The sequence below is a fragment of the Lissotriton helveticus genome, chromosome 3_1, assembly GCF_964261635.1.
Source record: "Lissotriton helveticus chromosome 3_1, aLisHel1.1, whole genome shotgun sequence".
Taxonomy (NCBI): Eukaryota; Metazoa; Chordata; class Amphibia; order Caudata; family Salamandridae; genus Lissotriton; species Lissotriton helveticus.
The window spans coordinates 2127874573-2127899580 of NC_136061.1; the positions used below are offsets into that span (position 1 = coordinate 2127874573).

Here is a 25008-nt window from a genome sequence, read left to right on the forward strand (position 1 = left end):
ACCAACTTACTTGTAAAATCTCAAATCCAAAAGTGCTCAAATCCAAAAGTCCTCTAATATGATGCAGCATACAAAAAGAGTGATCCTTCCAGCTCCAAATCCAAATTAAAAGTGAACAGTACATGGACAATGCACTGGGAGGAGCCTGCTGGATACGAACAGGAAGTTGGAGACTCTGGGGCACTTCCATCCACTCCGAAAAAAAGGTAAAAAAATAAAAAGGACTCCTTGCACAAAAAAGTACGGCCAAATGTCAATCTGAGGAGCTTTTTCATCCAAATCATCATTTTCGTGAAGGTTTTATGCTGCTCGAGAGATATTCTTCTCCAGATTGCAAAATTGTGCGTGTTCGGCATCGCAACTTCACCAAACTTCCGCTTGATGTCCGATGGCGCGTCCAAATATTGTGTTCACGATCGCACACTCTCCCGGGATCGTTCGGCCAGCTACCAAAATCTCGTGGCGCACGGGAACAGATGGGAAAACTCATTGGCGAATGCAGGGATTCCGGTAAGTTGCTACCACAAGCGCGAAAACGCATTTTGAAAGCGCAAACAAGGGAAAAACTCTGCTACGCCGTGGAGTTTTTGGTAACTCCCATGTTGTCTGCAGAATGCGGAGTTGCCAAAAATCCGCAAACTCCACAAGTGGAGCGGATTTTACCGCCCAGGGTTAATTATTAATATTAACAACAGGAAGACTTACTGGCGTGAGCAGCAGAGCCCTTGGTAGCGGAGCGGTCCTGGTCCTAGCCCTGGCATTCTCCTGCTGCTCCCGCCAACTCCGACCCCTGGGTGCTGATCATGTACGATATAATAAAGAAAGAGACAAACATTGATGATTTGTGTGAAACAAATAAAATATTTTTTTTTAAACGCTCAAAAAACATTTTTGGAAAGAACAATTGCAATAAAATTTACCTATCTAATCTGATCAACTGGTAGTAATGCAGAATTCAGAGAGTGTCTAGCTATTATATTTATGAACACTAATCCAGTGTTCCATTCTGATTACAGAATACTACACCTAAGTACCACCAGACCTAGCCCACCTAATCAGACTGGCCAAGTGTTCACTAAGTCTGCATTTCCATTTATTTTAGTACTCAAAAATGCATAGATGGAGGACACATCCATACATATTTGCATACACCAAATTGTTGGTTGGTTGGTTGCTGCTGATGCTCTGCTAAGCTTATTACTCCCTCATTTAACAAACTACAAAAGGTTCTACTAAGGACTGGGGTAAGCAGTACTCAACAGCACGTGACCTGATGGAGGATGCGTCACGCAGACCGCTTAAAAATTACCAACTAATGCTAAGTAACTAAACTACGTATACACCTTTATCTTAGTGACAGGAGGACAAAGGAAGGACTAGAGTCTCTATAGCATTACCTAACTTAAGTTTTCTAACGTAAACTCGTACGTAATCAGCCCAAGCGAGCTCAAAGTTGCAAACAACAAGTATGATTAGTAGCGCCGCGCACCTGTGTCTAGAAGAATAACAATCACAGAAGATTTTTCAACCTAATTTACCTGCAATGTAAGCAGCAGCATTCTTGCCATTAGGAAAAAATGTATATTTGAAATAACAGTAACACAGTCCAGAGAGCACACAATACTACTAGTATTTGCTACTCACCAAGCCCCACGACCTCGACACCTAGAAGGTCCAGCAGGTCCTGCTCCCGGTCCAAGATGTCTGACCACCGGTGGGTCAGCGTAACACTGCTGGCGCACCCTCACCCACTGGCGGTGAAGCTCCTAGATAGCGTACCCAGAGCCAGGCCTGCTGCCTGCTGCCAAGGTCAAGGGGAGGTGGCGCTGCCCAAAAAAAACAAAGGAGGCCACCTCCACCGCACCGAAAAGGGACCGGGTCTGCACCCCTGGTGGGTGCAGTCTGCCGCAAGGCAGGTGGCTCTTTGGCACAGGCGCCTTGCCCTTGGAGCTGGTACCCTTTCCCTTAGCCATGGTTCTGGGGTGGGCGGGGGGAGAATATTTTGCAGGACAAAATAAAGTTAGGGGAAGAAGTAGGAGAGTAAAGAAGGAAGTAATATAAAAAAGTAGAAAAGAAAAAAAATGCAATAAAAGTAGAAATAAAATGCAAAATATAGACTTAGGGACAGAGAGGGATAGATAATAAATAAAAATGTTCAGAAAAACAGTGTAAAAACAAACGATTGAAAAGATTGGAGAGGGATTGAAAAACAGGCCCCAGAACCATGCAAAAGATAAGAAAACAAGATGGCTGTGCCCATTGGTGACCGCGTGGGGAAATTCGTGCAATATTTCCCCTGAAGACGGCATCCGCGTCGCCGAACGTCAAAAACATCTCACTAGCATACGTGAGTGCCCGCGAGCATGTGGAAACAAGCAACTCTGCATGCTCACGTAGCTACGCGTAGCGTTTCTGTATTTTTGTGCTACGTGAACTTCGCCCAGGGTTAATAAGAATGTGTCACAAGAGGAGGAGCTTGGCGGGCATCCGTGATGGCCGCGTGAGCACAGCGCTCTCCGGACCCCCGCCACTCCCGGCATGATATCCTGAACATATCCTGATTCTTCACGAGGATTTGTGTAGAGGACGCTGGGCTGATCTTCCTGGGATTTTTGTAATTTGATTTGGACCCGGGGCGCCGAAGATACGACGACTCGAACTTTCGGGGTCCGCCCTTGAGGTGCGCCCGGGACTGGGTGCGGCACTGTGGCCGTCTTGGAGTTGAACAACAGCGGCAGGGGGATTGGACTTGTGGGTCCCCCTCTTAAGTTTCGGTTTCGATTCTGCCTCGGACTGAGACATCTGGCAGGGGAGTCTGGCCTTTGCTGGGTCCGGCGCACGAGACGGCTGTCGGGCCTTTGACTAGCCTATTTTCCTTCCAGGCTAGTTCACTCCTAGTGGTACCCTCGCCGCTGCTTTTTGGTCCCGACGCCCTACTTTCCTGCGGCCATTTCCATCGAGTCGAGTGAGTCTCCGGGTGACGCGGTCGCCGACATGGCGGGCAGAGGGGACTGAGAGACACGAAAGACCAAGACGCCCCTGCGTGGGGGCCCGGTCCAGTCTAATGTTATGGACCGTTACACCCATTCGAAGGGGTCCCCTGGAGCCGCCCTGCCTGGCCCAAGTGCGGTTGACCACGTTGTGGACGCGTCAACGGAGCCGTTCTTTCAGGACATCATGGGCGCCATTTCTGGCATGAAGGAAACAATAGGCCAACAGTATGAAGCTTTGGCCCACAAAATCGACACCGTGGCCATTGATGTGAACTTGATTCGGGCCGACCTATCTAAAACCAATGAGAAGGTGAAGTCATTGGATCTCAAGTCATCCAGCCTCACGGCCGACGTCTCGGAGATACAGACGGAGATTGGCAATCTCCGTAGGGTGAACGATTTCATGACCCGGCGCTTGGAGGACTTTGAGAACAGGGCACGTCGCTGTAATGTGCGTGTGGTTGGCGTTCCGGAGAATCCAGACCCGCACTCTGTTGATCTCCTGGTCGAGGACCTGATCCAGAACTACCTCTCTCCGTCTGGGTTGAGTAAATTCTTCGCAGTGGAACGTGCCCATCGTGTTCCGGGAGGCCAGGGTAAGCCGGGCGCCCCGCCGAGGCCTATTGTTGCGAAACTCTTCCACTATAGGGATCGGGACGCTATCCTGCAGGCATCGCGCGTGAAGGGCCCGGTGGCCTTTGAGAATGCCACGGTGAACTTTTACCCGGACTTTTCTCAACAGGTGCAGAAACAGCGTATGGGCTTCCGTGGAGTCAAGAAGCGTCTCCGGGACATGGGATTGCGCTATGCTATGCTTTTTCCGACCAGGCTGCGAGTTGAGTACAATGACCGAACCTTTTTCTCTGATCGGCCTGATTCAGTGAATGACTGGCTGGACTCTCTGCCGGACCGACCTCCTGCGACTGAGCCCGCCGACCACCCGGGTGGTGCTGAGGGTGGTGTAGAGAGCTGAACTACTTGTCTATGCCAGGGTCTTCGTGTAGAGTAACTTCTTCTGAGATTTTATGCCTAAGTACCTCTACTGTCTGTGTGTTCTCCTCGTTATTTGTCTTGATCGGGGTGGCGGGTGGGCCAGGGCCTTTCCTCCTCCGGGGTCTTTTTGTAGAATGGGGGTTCTTGGGCGACAGGCACACTGCATGTTGGGGTGGCTTTTTAGCTTCTTGCAGGGGTGCAGGGTGGGGGGTGTTTCCTTGATTGTTGGGGGGTGGGTGGATGGGAAGTTTGATGTTTGTGTTTTGTTTTATCAAGGCGATTCTATCTTGCTAATGATGTTTTTGATGTCATGCTCATTGGGGGGGGTTTCGGCGTTGCTGTGTGGGGTGGGGGGTAGCGGGTTGAGGTTTATTTCGTGGAATGTCAATGGTCTGGGGGATCGTATTAAGCGGGGTGTGGTGTTGCGATGTCTACGACGTTTGTCTCCGGATATTGTTTTTCTACAGGAGACTCATTTGGTGGGCAATACATGTCGTGCAATGAATAGGTGGGGCTATCGCCTCGCCGCACATTCGGGGTTCACCACGGGTTCCAGGGGGGTGGGTATCCTTGTTCGGGCTTCCCTCCCCCTGGCTATTGATGATGTGATCCTTGATGATCGGGGGCGTTACGCCGTCCTCGTGGGACGCTATGAGGGTCGGACCCTTTCCTTGTTTGCAGTTTATGTGCCCCCCGGTTTACAGACCTCTACCTTTTCCGATTTGGGCCGGGTGTTGTTGAACCTCCCTGATAGTACTCTTTTCATAGCAGGGGACTTTAATTCTGTGTTCTCCGGTCTACGCGATCGTCACCCCCCTAGGGACACTCCTTCGGCCCAACAGTGGCTGGGCGGGTTTCTGGATACGTTTGGCTTGGTGGATTGCTGGAGGCTTATGCATCCTACTCAGCTTCAATACACTTTCCATTCTGGGGCCCATGGGAGTTTGTCTAGACTGGATTATTTCCTGATGCCTGCGGCGCAGTCGCCGGCAGTTCGCGAGATTAGACACCTCCCTCGGGGCATCTCTGATCATTCACCGCTCTGGCTTTGTTTTGAGGTGGGGGTGGAGGCGGCGGGCCGGGTGGCTCCTATCAACCCATGGTACCTCACCTCCCCCGAGACCCGCAGTCTCTTGATTAAGTCTTTGGACAACTATTTTCTAGACAACGAGGGGTCCGTCTCCTCTGCGATATCCCTGTGGGAGGCCTTTAAGACAGTGATTCGCGGGCAGGCCCTTTCCCTTATTGCTGAATCTAAAAAGGCGAGGAATCGGGAGGTGGTGGACCTTGAGAGGGAGATTGCTGAGATAGAGGCTGACCTGGAGTCGGATGTTACGCCTGGTAAACTCCACGCCCTGGGTCTGAAACAATTTGCTTATAGGTCTTTGGTTACAGATGCGGCTAAACTGATGTTTCGGAAGCAACAGGGTCGCTTGTATGATGTGGGGGACAAAGCGGGTAAATTGCTGGCATGGTTGGATAAGAAGGAGAGGGCAAATCGTGTGGTACCTGTGATTCAGACTTTGAATGGTGTGAGAGTGACCGACCCGGTTGGAATAGTTGAATGTTTTGCGGACTATTTTCGTGTGGTTTATTCCCCTGTGTCTGAACGGGATGTTGATGACTCTCGCCTTTTGTTGCGTGATATAGCTCTGCCCATTGTTTCCGATTTAGACCGAGTCTCTTTGGAGTCCCCTTTCACTACGGACGAGATAGCGACGGCCATTCGCTCACTCCGTTCGGGCAAAGCTTTGGGCCCGAATGGATTGCCAATTGAATTGTACAAGCTACGTCCTGATAAGGTGGCGCCCTATCTTCGCACCATGTTTTTGGAATCCCGGGAGCGGGGTATTCTCCCATATGATCAGCGTCTGGCTACGATTGTTGTTATTCCCAAAGAAGGTAAACCTCGGGACCTTTGTTCGTCTTATAGGCCCATTTCCCTGTTGAATGTTGAACCCAAGGTTCTGGCTAAGCTTCTGGCTACCCGCCTCTTGACAGTCATCGGTGGCTTGGTTCATCCGGATCAATCCGGATTTATCCCCCATCGCAACACGGCTCTTAACCTACGTCGTCTCCACGGAGCTGTTGCGAGGGCGGGGCTTCTGACGGAGCCGGCCATTTTGGCTTCGCTAGACGCCTCGATGGCCTTTGATACGGTAGAGTGGCCCTATCTTTGGGCAGCTCTTGAGAAATTTGGTTTCGGACCTGAGTTTATTGGTTGGGTGAAATTGTTATACGCCGAACCCTTGGCACAGGTAGTGGTAAACGGTCGGGTTTCTGTCCCCTTCTGCCTTGGTAGAGGGACCCGTCAGGGATGCTCCTTGTCTCCGTTGCTTTTCGCGCTTGTCCTGGAGCCGTTGGCTGCGTGGCTTCGATGGGAACCTTCACTCAAAGGGATCCGTTGGTCACCGGATTTTGAAGACCGCGTCTCGCTTTACGCGGATGACATTCTTTTGTATCTTACTTCCCCGCGTAAATCTTTAAACGTCTTATTTGACGTTCTTACTTCGTTTGGTGCTAACTCAGGTCTGGTTATTAATTGGGCTAAGTCCTGTGTGTATGTTCTCTCGGGTGTTTTGCCCCCATTACCGGACAGATTTCCTATCCAGGTTGTCCAGTCTGGCTTCAAGTATTTGGGGATCTTTATTACGCTGGACTCTTCACTCCGGTTCGAGCGTAATCTCCTCCCCCCACTTCTTAGACTGCGACTGGACGTGGCCCGCTGGCGTAAACTACCCCTGTCTCCTCTGGGCAGGGCTGCCCTTTTTAAAATGATGTCTTTGCCACGATTCCTATACGCACTTCAAAATTCTTTTGACGACGTTCCCGCTACCTATTTCCGAGAGATCGAGAGTCTTCAAAGGCAACTGATCTGGGACGGGCGTCCACGTATCGCCCTTGCGAAACTTACTATCCCTTGGTACGACGGGGGCATGGCGCTCCCCGATATCAAGAGATATTATTGGGCTACCCAGCTGTCTGCCATTAACCACGCAATGTATTCCCCGGGTCGAGATCCGGCCTTTGAGATGGATAGACTCCAGCTGCCGGGAGGGGATTTTAATAGAGCGCTTTATTCCAGATCGGCTGGGCGCCATCTTACGGGCCCTTCCAGGACCGCAGTCAATGTGTGGCGCGCCGCGAATGTGAGTTTGGGATCGGAGGGCCGACTGACAATGGCGACTCCGCTTTATGCTTCCGAACGTTTGGGATGTCTCTGGTCTACTAAGCGCTTTTGGAAGAACAATGGTTCAGGGTAGGCCTTAAGAGGTCCTTAGCGAGGAATAGAACAGAGAGCGAGTGCTTAATAAGTCGCTGGGGAGCAGAGGTAGTAGGTATTGGTAGGAGTTTTTTATTTTACTCTCTTTTCTTAAGGGTATACATAAATAATTATACTGTATTGCAGGTGCTCAAGTGAATAGTACGGTGCAGGACGTGACATAAGTGATCAAAGTGAACGAACTGTCACACAACAACAACAAGGATAAAAACACAACAATTATATACAAATAGAACGGGTGAAATTCCTTGGGTGGGTCGACGGCGTTTCGATCTATATTAATCTAGATCATCATCAGGACAGATGAGCCTCCTGAAACTTGCCGGTGCTCTTTAAGGCAAGGATGATTAGTTGGCAATACAGTAGATGTTGCTGTACTCAATTTGAATTGTTTACTTAGTGAAAGCATGGATCTTCCACTGAAGGGAACAAGTAGCGCTCGGTCACATCTACTTTGCCGAGGGTCCTACTTGAATTTGAGGGGTTTAACTGTGAGAACCCGAAGTTAGTAGAAGGGGTTCGCTTAGCAAGGTCGCTTTTGCAGTGCAGCAGTCTTGGCGCCTGTAATTAATCGGGCGTCACGTCGTGGCAGTAGAAGGGAGTCCAGGTATCTCTTCGCGATAGGTGAGCTACTTGTTCCCTTCAGTGGAAGATCCATGCTTTCACTAAGTAAACAATTCAAATTGAGTACAGCAACATCTACTGTATTGCCAACTAATCATCCTTAATTAATATAGATCGAAACGCCGTCGACCCACCCAAGGAATTTCACCCGTTCTATTTGTATATAATTGTTGTGTTTTTATCCTTGTTGTTGTTGTGTGACAGTTCGTTCACTTTGATCACTTATGTCACGTCCTGCACCGTACTATTCACTTGAGCACCTGCAATACAGTATAATTATTTATGTATACCCTTAAGAAAAGAGAGTAAAATAAAAAACTCCTACCAATACCTACTACCTCTGCTCCCCAGCGACTTATTAAGCACTCGCTCTCTGTTCTATTCCTCGCTAAGGACCTCTTAAGGCCTACCCTGAACCATTGTTCTTCCAAAGCATCTCGTTACCCCAGGTTCTACTGTATGGGGTTCCCTTGTTTTTAACAAACATCTGGTCTACTAAGGGCTTTGACCGCTGGGATATGATTGGGATATGTAAAGTGGGTGATGTCTGTGTGAAGGGTAGAGTGAAGTCTTTCCAGGCCCTTAAGGCTGAATATGACTTGAGTGATTGAGAGTTTTTTCGATATCTGCAGGTCCGGCATGCTCTGGCCTCAGTTCTGACTCCTGATGTGACCCTACCCGAGTCCTCCCCCCTTGAGGATCGTATACTGGATGGACACCTGCCCGATAGCACTATCTCCCTGATTTATAAGAAACTGATTAACAATCGCGCTGACTTACTGCTCAGACTTAGGGAGGTTTGGGTCGGTGACGGGTTGGACTTGGATGACGAGGATTGGCAGTCGGCACTCTCTTCTCCGAAAGAGGTCGCCATCCCCGCCCGTCTTCGTTTGGTTCAACTTAAGATCCTCCACCGGGTATATGTAACTGGTCCGCGTCTGGTAGTAGTGGGTTTTTCCCCGGATGGCTTATGCAAACGTGGTTGTGGGATGAGTGCTACATTTCTGCATATTCTTTGGGAGTGCCCGGTGGTGGCAGCCTACTGGATTGATGTGCTTGCGGTGATGACTGTTGTGACTGGTATTACCCTGCGGCCTGAGGCCCGACGATGCCTGTTGAATGTGTGGGAACCCACCGACTATTCTGTGGCACAGACCAGATGGGCGACCTTGGGATACATGGTCGCGAAACGGGACATTGCGCAGCTCTGGGGCGCGTCCAGACCTCCCGACGTCTCGGTGTGGGAGGATAACATGGACTGGTCCATGTTCCGAGAGAAGACCGTCTATGTAGCTAGGGGCAGGCCCGGGGCGTGGACAAAGATTTGGGGTCAGTGGAACGAATATCGTGGAGACATTTGTACCCCTCCCTTGGTTGACACTCCCGATGTTACCCTATCTCCCTAGGCTTGCGTTCCCGAAATTTTTCATGCTGTTCTAGGATTTTCCTGTCCTCCCCGCTGTCCCCCCCCCAGCCTTGCCGAGTCCCATTGATTGTGTTTTCGTCTTCCTGATTAGTGGCTTTCCCCTCCGCCTTCTGGGCTGACCTTGATTAATGTGTATTCGCCTTGTTTAGCGTTCGTTGTTGTTTTTATGTTTAATACAGAAAATTGCTATGTCCTGTCCTATGTTTTGAGCAATACTTGGTATCTGCTTTGTGCCTGGCCACGAAAGTGATCGTTTGCTTCTTATGTTGTGCGTTGCCATTAGCGGCCAGCCCGTGTGGTTGTAGGCCCATCTTTGTAATTTTTGTTTGATTGCTCAATAAAAGTTTTCAACCAAAAAAAAAAAAAAAAAGAATGTGTCACAAATATCATGCATGCCAATAAATGTTTTCCCTGAATAACTTAATATATATCCTAAAACTGGGATACAAATTCCCTCACAGCAAGGCACCAGTCACAGCCCGGAATCCCATTTCAGGCAGAAAAACAGCTGCTCTTGTGCGATCCCGAATGTCATACTTTAAAAGAGTAGCTATGAAACATTTTTTCTTATTGACATCACCTTTACCAAGCCCAAAAGGATATGCAGGCAATCCCATTTAGTTGATAGCCCACAAGTACAATTTCCCTGTGCATCTGTCCTTGCCATTTTTACCTTATTGCTTATATAGCAGGGCTTTAGGCCAGTTCTTAACCTTATTAACTCATATCTAAAATTGGGGTTAGGTAGTGCCTCTATATACTGGAACCATTCTTCATTTTGCCATGAGTCATATAACAATTGGGTCAATATCTTACCCGTTAAATACACCATATCTTGTTCTCTGGTTACATGTAGTGTTATTCTCTGGTTACATTTATTGTTAAAGTGCAAAGTCCCTCTTTTTAGTCTTGATTACCAGATCTTGTCTATCTATATCCAGTCCTAGTCTCCTCCATATGTCTCCCAAATTTTCTATAACTCTTTTGGCCCAATTCAGTTAACTGTATGTGATCTCTTTTTACAGTGTGTTGCTACCTTTTCTTTTTCACCTGTTGTTAGAAAAAGCAACAATTTCAGCACCTCTGCATCAGCTAAGTGGCTCCAAGAGGAAACACCCATTTTGATCCTTATAGCCTGTATCATTGTTGTCTTGGGTAATAAAAACAAGTTTTTTTAAAAATCTACACTTTTTGTACTCCCAATTTGCTTTCTACTTGTGGGCGAACCATAGTAGTATATGAATTTAGCCCAGATCTTAAAGCCAAACGAACGTCATCTTTATTAAAAAAAATTTAGACCACTGACTAAGGCCACAATAGCTTCTTTTCAAACCGTACTTGCAGGTATTTGTATTTCTTAGCTATTTCTAGTTTTCTTGTACCTAGATACAATTTATTTTTTCTCATTACAATATTCGATAAAAAAATCAAATTTCTTCTGTAGGTCAAATACCCGTCATATCAATAATGACACGATGGTGGTATTTTGTAAACATGCGTTCCCGTTCCACTGATTTTAGAGATTAACCCTCTTACGCAGCCAGAACTGCTGGCAAAGCTGCTATAAACAGAGACAAAAGCAGCAGGGCCAGGATGCAGCTCTGGCACAGCCACTTTTTAATTGGTATTTTTTGGGACAACTTCCCTCAGTATCCATCATAATTACCCGCAACCCGTTCTGATAACAAAGTTCTTTTCAAACATCCAGCATGCTTTCAAGGATGCCTTGATTCGGTAATCATCCACTGCCAGGTGACGGTCCTATGTGAGACCATTGGGTAGGCCTCTCTTCCAGCTTTGGGCCTGGCATGGAGTTCCCTGTGGGCTCCTGAGGTTCCCCTGACCTCTGAGGTGTCTCTGAGTGGGGGTTAGTAACCCTAGGTGCTTGGCACCCTACTTCCACTCTACCTCCCACCAACTCAGGGTTGAAATCCTCACACTGGCTACTCAACCAAGTGTCTGTACCCTGAGGCTGAATAGAGGGCACACGTGAGTCTTTCCTCACCCTGCCCCTTCATCTGGGCTCTTGTACCCTCCAGTTGGGAGTGGTAGACCTAGAAATGGAATTGTCACAGCTGCCCTGCTCAGTTTGTGAATCACTGGAGCCAACTCATTCCCCAGAATGCGGTCTGTGGGTATCTAGGGACTAACTATGACTCTCCTTTGGGTCACCTTGCACCCCACTCCAGGATACCAGGGATATAGGGCGAAAAAACTCCTGCCCATGGGCATGAGTTACCCTACAGACCTGGAAGTGTACTGCTCTGGGTTAACTGTACTTGCCACTACCATGGTCTGGCTAGCCCCAGTGTCCCTCAGAGCAGTGACGGAGATTTCATTCAATTTCACCTGGTGGAAGGGAAACTGTACTTTCCACTCCCATGGTCTGGCTAGCCCCAGTGTCCCTCCGAGCAGTGACCGAGACTCCATTCACTTTCACCTGGTGGAAGTGATGACTTACCCTCTGAGGTCATCAGATCCCCCTCTGGGTATTTCTCGCAACTATGGGGGATCATGGCCTGCTCTATGACCGGCCTCTGGAAACTCGTTACTCTTAAGGCCACATTGCGCCCCTTCTTGGCACAGACAGAGTCCCCCTGCTTGGGTCCTCGCTGGGAGCACTCAAAGCAGCGAGGTTGGAAATGGGATGCCCCCACCACCAGCCATCAGAACCACCCCTCTGTTTCTCAGATAGGGCATGGGAAACATTTCCTCCCCACTCTGGTATCTGTGTAGGTCACTTATAACTTCCCCCTCTCTCTGTTTGGGGGTACCTGAACCAGCCATCTTGCGCTCGATCTCAGGCACCTTCTTGTACACCCTGGTGCTATCTCAGAGGTCCACCTAACCAGCAAGCTTCCTGTGGTCAGTCAGCTTACTATTACTCGTGCTAGCACAACATCCCTTGAAACAGATCCTGAGCATCTGGTGTCTAATGATGATTACATTTCACAAATACATTGTACATCCCAGCATAATCATTAACTTTGCTAACCTACACTAACCATTCTGGGGCTTACTAGAGTAGTCTACAGAATCTACCCAGGATTGGTAGGGGATCTTCTGACTGTCCATGAATCTTTGGTGATACTTCTCAGTGGTCAGCCCAAATTTGACAATTAAAATTGGCATCATACGAGAATACATGGTTTGGTGCCCAACCTCTAGTGTAAGAAGTGTGCACCTCCCCACAGTAGGCTTGTGTTTCCACAGACCACCCCCAGTGCTCCTCAGGAACCCTGTTGACCTTCAGTGCAACTTCATCAGCAGAGAACAATTTATCAATGTCATCCCCACCATATAACTGGGCAGGAAATCCTTCGGTATGCAAATGTTTTTTTTCTTCTTCCAGTACTGCATGTATGCTGCCGCCATCACTGCTGGAATCTGCCTGCCTGGCCTTGATATCCAGTAGGACTAGCTGGAGTTTGTGGAGTTCCGCTAAGTGGAACTTTGCAAAGTGCTATACAAACTCCATCTCACTTCGCAGAGATCCGCAAGTGGTTGAGTGAGGTAAGTCGTGCTGCTTGCACTGATTTTTAGCACCAGGAGTTTGTCCTGCGCTGTGAAATTAGCACAAGCAGCACCACGTGCAGCACAAAAGGGCGCTGCTTCTTTTTGCCACTCGAGTAGATGCTCTACTCGAGCAGCAGCTTCTTCAATGAGAGCAGCAGGTTTCTCAATGCAAGCAGTAGTAACCTGCCGCACCGCCTGCATTGAGAAATCTCACCGGGAGGTGGTCTAGCCTATGATTTTCCTCACTCACACGTGCCTACTTAATGTTGCTGAGCCACGAAAGAAAAAATACTGCAAACTTCGTGAGCGGAATTTTACGATCAGGCCTGATATCTAACTCATTCATGAGCCAGTAAAGGTTTCTTCTCTGCCAAGACTCTCTCTGCCTCAGCCTTCTTTGCCTCCCTTTCAGCCTTTTTCTCTTTGGCCTCCATTTTCAATTTGGTCATCTGCAGCGTGAATTCTCTCTCCTCCCTTCTCTCCATCAGTTTCTCCAAGGATAGGCCACTGGAAGAGACATGGCTTCCTGCTTTCACAGGGAGCTCAAATTCAGGGATTTCACACTCATTTCAGAGTCATTCTCAGGCTCCTCCTTGGAGTGGGCTTCTACCCAGGCCCTCAGCGCCTTTTGTAATTCCACTTCTTGGAAACACTTTTGACAGGAAGCCCCATCTCTTTGCAAAAGTCTTTAAGCTGATCCTGAGGATAACAAACACCAATTCAGCAAAGATTGGAGGAGGAAGGAAGAAGCTAGAAGCAGAAGCCTTCTACAAATGGCAGACAATCAAAGATAAAATAGTCCATGTTACCAGCCAAAATATCTTTCGGACAATGACAGGGTGCAGAAAAGGTTTTTGATTCCCCTTCTTGATTACTCAAAGAAAAGACAACTCCACCCAGTAGCCAGTGTGCCACCATGTACCGATTAGTATACATGAAAGTTGACAAGTGTCTCCTTAAGAGGGTGTCATTTAGAGAAATAACACTTCAGAGGGTAGAACACTTTCTTTACTATATTGTGGGACATGAGTAACGAGTGTCTGAATAAATTGGCAAGGTATCAGACTACTCCTGATATCAGGATGGTGACAAGAGTCAGGCATTGGTATCTAGAATTAGAACCCACAAGGAAGTTCCAATAGTAGGGAGATGACAATGTTAGAAAAGGGGCAATGAAAGCAACAAAATATAAGGAAACTAATGCATGCAATACCCTTCATTTGCAAATGTCTACCTATACATGGCACTAACATGAACTAACATCACAGGAAAGGATTCTGCCTCAACTTGGTCCGGGTAGTTCTATTAACATCCCGTTGGGAAGCAACCATTTTGGAGTGGGTATGTTATAAGGTTTGTCTGAGCCACTTTTCTGAAAATCATTATGTTCACATGGTAAATGAGGAAGAAACACAAGTTTGATATCTTTTAACCCACGCTGAATACTACTATCCTGCCACTACCATACATACCCGGTACTTCATGAGCTCTCTGAGCACCCCTCAATGTGGCCACAAGGGTAGAACCACCAGGGTCTGGCATTGCAAACACTCAGCCAAGTGCTGAGCGTGGCATCGCAGACCATACTGCTTGACAATGTGAGCATCCCTCCTTCCTCTTTGGACTACGCAGGGCCTCCAGAAAGCTCTCAGCTCTGTTGTTGGGGCAAATATAACACTTGCCCATATACTGATTCCCTAAATACCTTCAAGAATGTACGAATATTAGACTTGACAGCCTTAGGGGGATCTTCCCAAAACCTTTTGCCTGCTTACCTCCAATTGTTTCTATATTCTTTTTGTTGGCCTTTACTAAGTGCATGTGCTTCTCCCCTAAACATGGTTTCATTGACATATCCACAATTAGTATATTTAATTGATCTGTAAGTCCACAGTAGAGTGCACTATCTGTGCCCAGTACCTGTACATAAATGCTACTAGTTGACCTCCTGCACGGATTTTGCCACCCACTCAACTAGCCCCTTAAAGCTAGTCTCATGGCTGTCACTGCAGGGCCTGTGTGTGCAGTTTACACTGCCATGTCAACTTGGCATATAAAACCCCTTTCCTAGCCTTAACCTCCCCTTTATTACATATTTCACTTGGACGGTAGGCCCAGGAAGCCCATTAGGCTGGGGCGGTGTTACTAAAAGGTAGGGCATGTACTTTTACCTTTTGCATGTCCTGGTTGTGAAAAACACCTAAATTCATGTTTCACTGCTGTGAGGTCTACCCCTTTCATAGGACAACATTGGAAATTCCTTAAAACACTTTTAAGCTGTAATTTCTGATTGAGAAGGAGATACTTCATATCATTGGCATAGTAATGATAAAACATAATTGCTTGCAAAGTTGGATTTAATCTACCTATTTTAGAAATGCCACTGTTGGAAAGATGCAAAAAACACAGTTGATGGACAGAATGTAGAACAATGTCATACATTCACCCCAGTACAAGGATCTGGGCCTAAATCCATCGTCTAACCCAGGGTGGTGTGGAGTGCAAAAAAACGATGGATTTAGGCCCAGATTCTTGTACTGGGGTGAATGTATGACATTATTCTACATTCTGTCCATCAACTGTGTTTTTTGCAATTTTCACCCCGAGTGAGCTGGGTATGCTGAAGCGTGAGTCCCAGGCTCTCCACACCACTGGAGTCAAGCTATCCAGGCTGAATGAAGGCTGATAGCCAGAAACCGGTCCTTGGATGCTTGATTCCGGTCTGGGAAAGACATGGCTTGGTAGTTCGGACTGGACTGTTCCCATGAGGCACAGGGTCAGAGCTGATTTGTATATAGCCAGTGTCTAACCCAGGGTGGTGTGGAGTGCAAAAAAACGATGGATTTAGGCCCAGATCCTTGTACTGGGGTGAATGTATGACATTGTTCTACATTCTGTCCATCAACTGTGTTTTTTGCAATTTTCACCCCGAGTGGGCTGGGTATGCTCAGACGTGAGTCCCAGGCTCTCCACACCACTGGAGTCAAGCTATCCAGGCTGAATGAAGGCTGATAGCCAGAAACCGGTCCTTGGATGCTTGATTCCGGTCTGGGAAAGACATGGCTTGGTAGTTCGTACTGGACTGTTCCCATGAGGCACAGGGTCAGAGCTGATTTGCATATAGCCAGTGTCTAACCCAGGGTGGTGTAGAGTGCAAAAAGACGATGGATTTAGGCCCAGATCCTTGTACTGGGGTGAATGTATGACATTGTTCTACATTCTGTCCATCAACTGTGTTTTTTGCAATTTTCACTCAGAGTGGGCTGGGTATGCTCAGACGTGAGTCCCAGGCTCTCCACACCACTGGAGTCAAGCTATCCAGGCTGAATGAAGGCTGATAGCCAGAAACCGGTCCTTGGATGCTTGATTCCGGTCTGGGAAAGACATGGCTTGGTAGTTCGTACTGGACTGTTCCCATGAGGCACAGGGTCAGAGCTGATTTGCATATAGCCAGTGTCTAACCCAGGGTGGTGTAGAGTGCAAAAAAACGATGGATTTAGGCCCAGATCCTTGTACTGGGGTGAATGTATGACATTGTTCTACATTCTGTCCATCAACTGTGTTTTTTGCAATTTTCACTCAGAGTGGGCTGGGTATGCTCAGACGTGAGTCCCAGGCTCTCCACACCACTGGAGTCAAGCTATCCAGGCTGAATGAAGGCTGATAGCCAGAAACCGGTCCTTGGATGCTTGATTCCGGTCTGTGAAAGACATGGCTTGGTAGTTCGGACTGGACTGTTCCCATGAGGCACAGGGTCAGAGCTGATTTGCATATAGCCAGTGTCTAACCCAGGGTGGCGTGGAGTGCAAAAAAACGACGGATTTAGGCCCAGATCCTTGAACTGGGGTGAATGTATGACATTGTTCTACATTCTGTCCATCAACTGTGTTTTTTGCACTGTTAGAAAGATGGCATTTATCTGCTCTTAAAAGCTCTGTGTGCCTGCAGCCTGTCTCCAATACACTTCTGGGGTGGGTGACAGTTGGACTTTGTGCATTCTCTCTAGACAGCCACACACAAAAGACGGGTGGGTGTGAACAAGTGGTCAGCCGCATCTTGATGGCTCAGCATGCGCAGAATGGGGATGGGGGTGAGGAGCTGACACACCTGAAACACCTGAATGGGCAGTGTTCCATCCCCACATAAAGGGTTGATTAACCCCCTGTAGCGAGTCTGGAGCCAGGGCTGGGAAGGGAGGACCTTTGTACACTTCAAAGCCTTGATTGAAGTCACCTCCACTTCAAAGTAATAACTGGGCATAAGTACTGGGTCTCTGACCCCACCAAATCAGACACTTCTAAACCTATAAAGAAATTTGTCAGGAAGAAGGACTGTTGTGCTGCTACAAGATCTGTCACTCTGCTGTACTGCTGCTCTGGAGGAACTGCTTTTCTGCTGTGCTGTCCAGCTGCCTGCTACTCTATGCCCTGATGAGGAAGAACAGGACTCTGTTTGAACCTGGAGTGATCTCCAAGGGCTTGTTGGCTTGCCTTCTGTTTCTGAGACTCAGGGATATCAAAGTCTCACCACCTGCTCCTGGTCTGTTGGAAGTGGGCCCAGGTGCTTGCTCCAGTTGAAGCGAAGTATCTTCAGACTTCCTGTTGCAGAACTAATGGATTGTTGCTGCTGTGGGAGCAGCATTCGGAACTAGCACATTGCCTTAAAGAACCGATGCATCGGAACCAATGCATTGCTGCCACTGTATTGTGGGAAGATCGACACATTCACTAGACTGCCTGGAGAAGCCTGGCTCATCTTCTATGGAACCAACACCTCCTAGCTCAATGTAGCGTCTTTGGAACCGATGCATTCCCACCACTACGTGAAGAAAATCGGCACATCACCTTGACTGCATGGTCGACACTGAGGCATTGCTCGGCTGCACCGCCCATCTCGCTGTTGGGACAAGGATCAAGGTATTTTGTCCAGCGGGCCTGGGTGACTCCTGTATATGGCCTCTGGCGCAGTCGGCCTGAACTCTTGATGTTGCCCTGGTCCAGCACACCAGATAACGCCAATAGGCATTTATTGCTTATAAACGCTCGTGACACTTTTATTGCTTTTAAAATTCATATCTCGACTTCTGCTTATTGGATTTTTGTCATTTTGGTCTTCTTTATTTATAAAAGTCTATTTGTCTGACCTAGTGGGGTGTCTTTTTGTGGTGTATTTATTGTGTTACTGTGTGTTGTGTTGCACAAATACTTTGCGCATTTACTCTTCAGTTAAGCCTACCTGCTCTTTGCAAAGCTACCAGAGGGTGCGCACCGGTTCATTTAAAGTGTGTTTCTGACTTACCCTGACTAAGACTGTAGTTCCTAGTGTGAAAGGGTGCTTACCTCTACCAACCAGAAAGCCAATTTCTAACAACGGTCCATTAACAGGAACCTGTTGGTCACACCTAACTCACCTTGTGCAGCAATAAGATTTTGAACCCTCAATATATAAGGGACCAATCAAAAGAGCATGCCACCCCTTGATATCTGTGGCTGCTCCGACTCGATGAACTCAAAATGACTCTGACATGCAATCTCATGAGGTTGGAACAAAAAACGATTCATACCCACTGAACAAAATTGTAAATAGGTATATATTGTTAGCTTAGTATGTACCATGTCGAATTGCCACTTTCTCACTGTTAATGTGTCCTTGACTCCTTATTACAAAATAGCTTCCTTCTATAAACGCTCTTTCACAAATTTGGATTATGTATTTACTCATATCTTTGTGGCTACATTCCATTATTTGACCTTTTGTAAGACATTTCTGGGACAGTATTCCCCCAGAATATTGACTTCAGGATATCATTGGGCCAAAATATCATGGCAGAAATATTGAAAACCAAAATATTATGAAGGTACGTTTATATAGGTAAATGGAGATTTACCATACTGAACTGCACATATATGTCTCTTGATAAAATATATATATATTCAAGGTACATAGATGTGGAAATAAGAACAGTAAATCTATACCCAGAGCCACTTGAAATATGTGATTGTGTGGTCGCAGCGATTCTCACATAATTATACATTTGCTGCACTTGCCACATGATCCATCATCTGCCGCATAATCTACAGATTTTTACAAAAAAAGAATTTCTTTCAAGCTCAGATGATTCATAAATTACAAAAAATGCAATGACACGTGTTGCCTCGCAGTGGAAGGACCTTTGTAAAGCTGGACTGCACACCTTTCCGTTGCTTATTGCGATATGTGGATGTTAAACTGGTACTAATGAGGTGCAACCAATTCCCAGAGAGTGTTGCCATGTTTAAAAATGATGAAATACAGAAGTAGTGCTATTACAAAATGTGGCGCATTTTGCATAATGTTTTTTTCCTTTTTTTTCTTTTCTGTGCCATTGTACTGCCTTTCCTTTGATCACTTTTACTGCTCTCCTCATTCTTTTTGCTCGTCGCCCCTAGTGCCCATGCCCTCCCTCCTCCCCCCCACCCGCTCCCCTCCCTCGAGCTTCCCACCGCTGCCTCCCTGCTGCCTGCCCCACTGGTGCCCCATTCGCCGCCCCGCTCCCGCCTCCCAACTGCTCCTGCCATAGCCCTTCTTATGGAGGCCGCGCGCAGCGCCGCTGGCGCGCCAAAGGCAAGCCCATCTGCGCCCGCCCACGCCTGGACCGCGCCCAGCGCCAGAACCCCTGGCCCCCGCCGAAACCAAGAAACCTGACTGAGATACGACACCACAACCCTCCACGCACTCAACACCGGCCGACCAGCCGCCTGCTACCAGCCACTCCGAAGCGCACCTATGGACCGTTCTCCTGCCAAATCTGCCAATTCACCTGCGTCCGAACCTACATCCCACCACCCAGACCAGGAAACAACAACAACCAACTCAAGTGCATCCTGCTCAACACCCGCTCCGTCCACAAGCACGCCGTCGAACTCTGGGACCTCCTCGATACAACAGCACCAGACGTCGCCTTCCTAACTGAAACCTAGATGAACGCCTCCTTAGCCCCAGACATTGCCATAGCCATCCCGGATGGCTACAAGATCACCCGAAAGGACCGCGTCAACCAAACCGGAGGAGGAATTGCCATCATTTACAGGAACACCATCGACGTCATGACCAACTCCAAGGATGCCCTCACCACTGCCGAACACCTGCACTTCCAGATCTACACCAACCCCAAGACCACCCTCAGAGGAACCCTCGTCTACAGACCCCCGGGCCCACGTACACAATTCAGTGAAGCCATCGCCGACTTCATCAGCCCACATGCCCTCGCCTCATCAGGCTACATCCTCCTAGGGGACCTGAACTTCCACCTGGAGAACAACAATGACAACAGCACCACCACCCTGCTCGATAACCTCGACAACCTCGGACTCAAGCAACTGGTGAACACCCCCACCCACTATGCCGGCCACACGCTCGACCCCATCTTCTCTGCCAGCAGCCACGTTGCCTTCAGTCACTCCACCGGACTACACTGGACCAACCACAGCTGCATCCACTTCAGCTTTAAGAAGACCACATCCCACCACTGCCCACAACAAATCATCCGTAGATGCTGGAGCAAAGTCACCGCAGACCAGCTAACCACATCACTGAGCCAGAACCCACCTATCACCACCACTGACCAACAACGCAGCCCGCAACCTCACACAGTGTATTGTCAACTGCGCCGATGCCCTTGCACCACTGTAGAACCCTCCAGGCAAGCCCTGCAACAGGAAAACAACAAGGTTCACCAACGACCTCAAAGAATCGAAGAAATCCTGCCGAACCCTCGAGAAAACCTGGCGCCGCGAACAGACGACAGAAAACATGACAGCCCTCAAGAACGCCACCCGCAAACACCACAAGTTGATCCGAACCACCAATAAGACATTGTTCAAAGAACGGCTGGACAACAACACACACAACAGCAAGGAACTCTTCAGTATCGTAAAAGAGCTCTCCAATCCCAATGTCAACTGCAACAACATCACACCGTCGCAAGACCTCTGCAACTCCCTCGCCACGTTCTTTCACCGCAAGATCGCCAATATCCACAACAGCTTTGGTGCCCAGACTCCACCCCCAGCCACCGAACCAACGCCCCCTACAGCCACCCTCAGCGCTTGGACTCCCATGAGCACCGAAGACACCGCACACTCTATGAACACCATCCACTCCGGTGCTCCTTCTGACCCTTGCCCTCACCACATCTTCAACAAAGCCGACACCATCATTGCTCCCCACCTACGGAGCATCATAAACAACTCCCTCGTGTCCGCCACCTTCCCAGAGAGCTGGAAGCACGCAGAGATCAAAGCCCTACTGAAGAAACCCACAGCGGACCCTAAAGATCTCAAAAACTTTCGCCCCATCTCTCTTCTTCCCTTCCCAGAGAAAGTGATCAAAAAGACCGTCAATAAACAGCTGACCGCATTCCTCGAGGCCAATGGATCCCTCGACCCATCCCAGTCCGGATTTTGAGCCAACCACAACACCTGAGACTGCCCTCATCGCAGCCACTGAAGACATCAGGACCCTACTCGACAACGGGGAAACCACCACCCTCATCCATCCTCCTAGACCTCTCAGCCGCCTTTGATACAGTCTGCCATTGCACCCTAATAACCCGCCTCAACAATGCCGGGATCCAAGGTAAAGCCCTGGACTAGATCACCTCGTTCCTCTCCGACAGAACCCAGAGAGTCCGCCTCCCTCCCTTCCGCTACGCGGCCACCGAGATCATCTGCGGCGTACCCCAAGGCTCATCGCTCAGCCCAACCCTCTTCAATATCTACATGAGCCCCCTCACCACCATCGCACGCAAACACAACTTCAACATTATCTCATACGCCGACAACACCCAGCTGATACTCTCCCTCACCAAAGACCCAGCCACCGCCAAACTCAACCTCCAGTAAAGAATGAAAAACATTGCTGAATGGATGAAACTCAGCTGTCTAAAACTGAACTCAGACAAGACGGAGGTCCTCGTCCTCGGACCATCCCCATCTGCCTGGGATGACTCCTAGTGGCCCACAGAACTGGGCACCTCACCGACACCCACTGACCATGCACGAAACCTGGGATTCATCCTGGACTCCTCTCTCACGATGACCAAGCAAGTCAATGCCATCTCATCTTCATGCTTCAACAACCTGCGCATGCTTTGCAAGATCTTCCGGTGGATCCCTACCAGACCTAGAAAGACGGTCACCCAGGCCCTCGTCACCAGCCGACTAGACTACGGGAACGCCCTCTACACAGGAACTACAGTCAAACTTCAGAAAAAACTCCAACGCATACGCAACGCATCCGCATGACTCATCCTTGACATCCCCCGGAACAGCCACATATCAGCCCACCTGAGAGACCTGCACTGGTTCCCCGTCAACAAAAGGATCACGTTCAGGCTCCTCACCCACGCACACAAAGTGCTCCCCGACATAGGTCCCGAATACCTCAACAACCGCCTCACGTTCTACACTCCAACACGCAAACTCCGCTCCACCAGCCTCACCCTCGCCACCGTGCCACGGATCTGCAGAACCACTGCCGGAGGAAGATCATTCTCCTACCTGGCGGCCAAGACGTGGAACTCCCTCCCCACCCGCCTACGACTGACCCAGGACCACCTCACATTCAGGAAACACCTCAAGACCTGGCTGTTCGAGCAGTAGCGGCAATCCCTCCTCCTCCCCCCCAGCGCCTTGAGACCCTCACCGGGGAGTAGCGCGCTCTACAAGTGTATTGATTGATTGATTGATAATTTGCCTTGTCTTGCAGCATAATTTACTCAACCCTGCATCATAATTTGGCTCTCGATGATTTTGCAACAATATTTTGACCCCCAAAATATTTGTAAGAGGCATAAGCCATGATCTGTGGTTCAGAAGCCATTAATAATGTTAATGTATTCGTATCCTGCTTTACTACAGACTGCTGGCATTTATAAAGTTATGCAACAGACTGCGTCAAGCCTGAGAAGACTCACTGGAGGCCAGACTTTGCCAAAAAATTAAGAAAAGTCACGCCAGTCACAAATATCGGCTCCACCTGGATCCTAGTCTACAATTACTTGGTATTAACCCCTTGGCTGCTGGGGTCATTCCCCTGCCGTGCTGTGGGGTGAGGGGGCTCACACAGCGCCCCGGTGCTCATTACGAGCTCAGCTCGTCATGAGCCACGGTTCTCGTGTGCTCATGACGAGCTGAGCTCGTCACGACCACACCCGTTTCAATAGAACGCTCGCACAGCAGGGGAATTTGTCCAGCGTGCGAGCGTTCTAATGGTCACGATGAGCTCAGCTCGTCATGAGCACACGAGAACCGTGGCTCATGACGAGCTCAGCCCGTCATGAGCATGGTAGTGGTTAAGGAATTTTGGGGAACAAACCCCCCCAGGCGGCATTAAAGCTAGCTATCAAGAAGAGTGCGAGATTGTGGTCCTTTCCCTCCGACAGGGCAAAAATGTCAAAAAGAAAACACGCCTGGGCAGCCATCACTAACTTTAATCCAGGAGTTGAATCCCTTCATTTATCAAGCACCTCAGCACTTTATTTGAAACGAAAGTCCTGGCGCTGAGGCTGGGTGAATGCCTTTTTTGAAAAATCTTCCAGAATGGCGCCAGAAAGACAGTGACCCCCAATGCAGGTTGTGCGGCTACCACACCGAGGGGTTGGAACACATAGCCCAACAATGCTCAGTTTCAGATGTTTATTATTGCGAGAAGAATGGATAAGACTTGGAATCCGATCTTGCCGCAAAGCCATAATAGCAGCCTTTAACCCTGACAACACAAAGCCGAATATTGGGTTAACGAAATTTGTTATCAAAGCACTAAGCCAGTTGGAAGTTATCAGGACTGCCAACCCTGTCCCATTATTGCAGTGAGAAACTCCATCATTGGACATATCAACGGCTTGTCGGTCATAAACAAATTGCTGATTCGAATTTGGTCCGCAAGACTTTTTACAGCAGCTAATAAGCCAAGTAGATTTTTGACTAAAAAGTTAATTATCGTTTTTAACAATTTTTACAAATGTATCCATTTTAGAAACTGATGCTAGTGCTTTTATATTGTAAAGGTTTTTAATTTACTGACAATAACGTTTTTACAAGTTGACTGCTGTCCGTGTTACCACATTGCCGAGAATTAGAATTACTCTCTTACATTGGTTAGCATGCTCAGTGTGATTGTTTTGTCTTACAGGCCAATTAATTTGCAGGAAGTTTGGTCCGTGAAGTGTTGTTTTCATGGAAGCGTTGAGTTGGAGAGGGGCTGTGACTGTGTGGGCGAGTTTCCTCAAAAAAAGACTGCCTACTAGTATGCAAGGATTGCTTAGGGAAACCCCTTTTCTCTACCAGTTACAACCTACTCTAGTAAAAAATACAAAATGCGTAGTGGCACTTTGCTTACCAAGTATAGACCTAATCATTAACTTCGCCACAATTCCAAGTAAAATAGTGCGCTGAATATGCTTTGTGTCTTCTAAGGATGTCTTTCTCCTGTTAACTGCTTATAAGGAACAAATACGTTTAGTGATTGATTTGCTGCAGCACAGCAGGGATCAATCCCTATGGTGAAACTCTTTGTCTGTTCACATTTGCATGTGTGTCTTCTTTTCTAAAGAACAGTCATGGAAAAATAACACGGCCTGAGGATCGCTAATGTATTCTAATCTCCAAGTCTCTGTCTTTCCATTTTCTAACCCTTTTCTGTATTGTTTCATGTTCCCATTTTTGCTTCATCAGCTCTTAATTCGATTGGCAAGTATTGATGGATGAGTCTAAAACCAAAAAATTAAACGATACTTTATCAACTCCTTTTTAATGTTCACAGCAAAAAAGCATGGTGCACATAAAACCATAATAGTCAGGTTATGCGTTCTGATAAGATAGGAAACATTGGCGCATATTACCTAGCAATAGCGATATTTATCGCTAAGCAGGGTTAGCGGGAATAATTTTATCGCCGCACTACGACGATTTTTATCGGTGAGATACCTTGTTATCATCAAGGTTTATCTCAGAAACGATAAAAATCATTCGAATTGCGTGAACATCGCTGGAAATACAGCGATATTCACACATTATCGTGATAATGCTCTTAGCCATGTTATCCACCTCCCATTGGATAACATGGCTAAGAACTTCTCTGGGCAGGTGTTAGCTTTTGGAGATATTCGCGCTTAGCGTGAATATTTCCAAAAT

The 25008-nt window shown here is 48.1% G+C and overlaps 1 pseudogene; it reads right to left on the bottom strand.

Annotated features, from left to right (window-relative positions):
• Positions 1-13173: 13173 nt before the first annotated feature.
• The window catches only part of LOC144824363 (dead end protein homolog 1-like), a 42604-nt pseudogene continuing 30769 nt past the window's right edge, over positions 13174-25008 (bottom strand).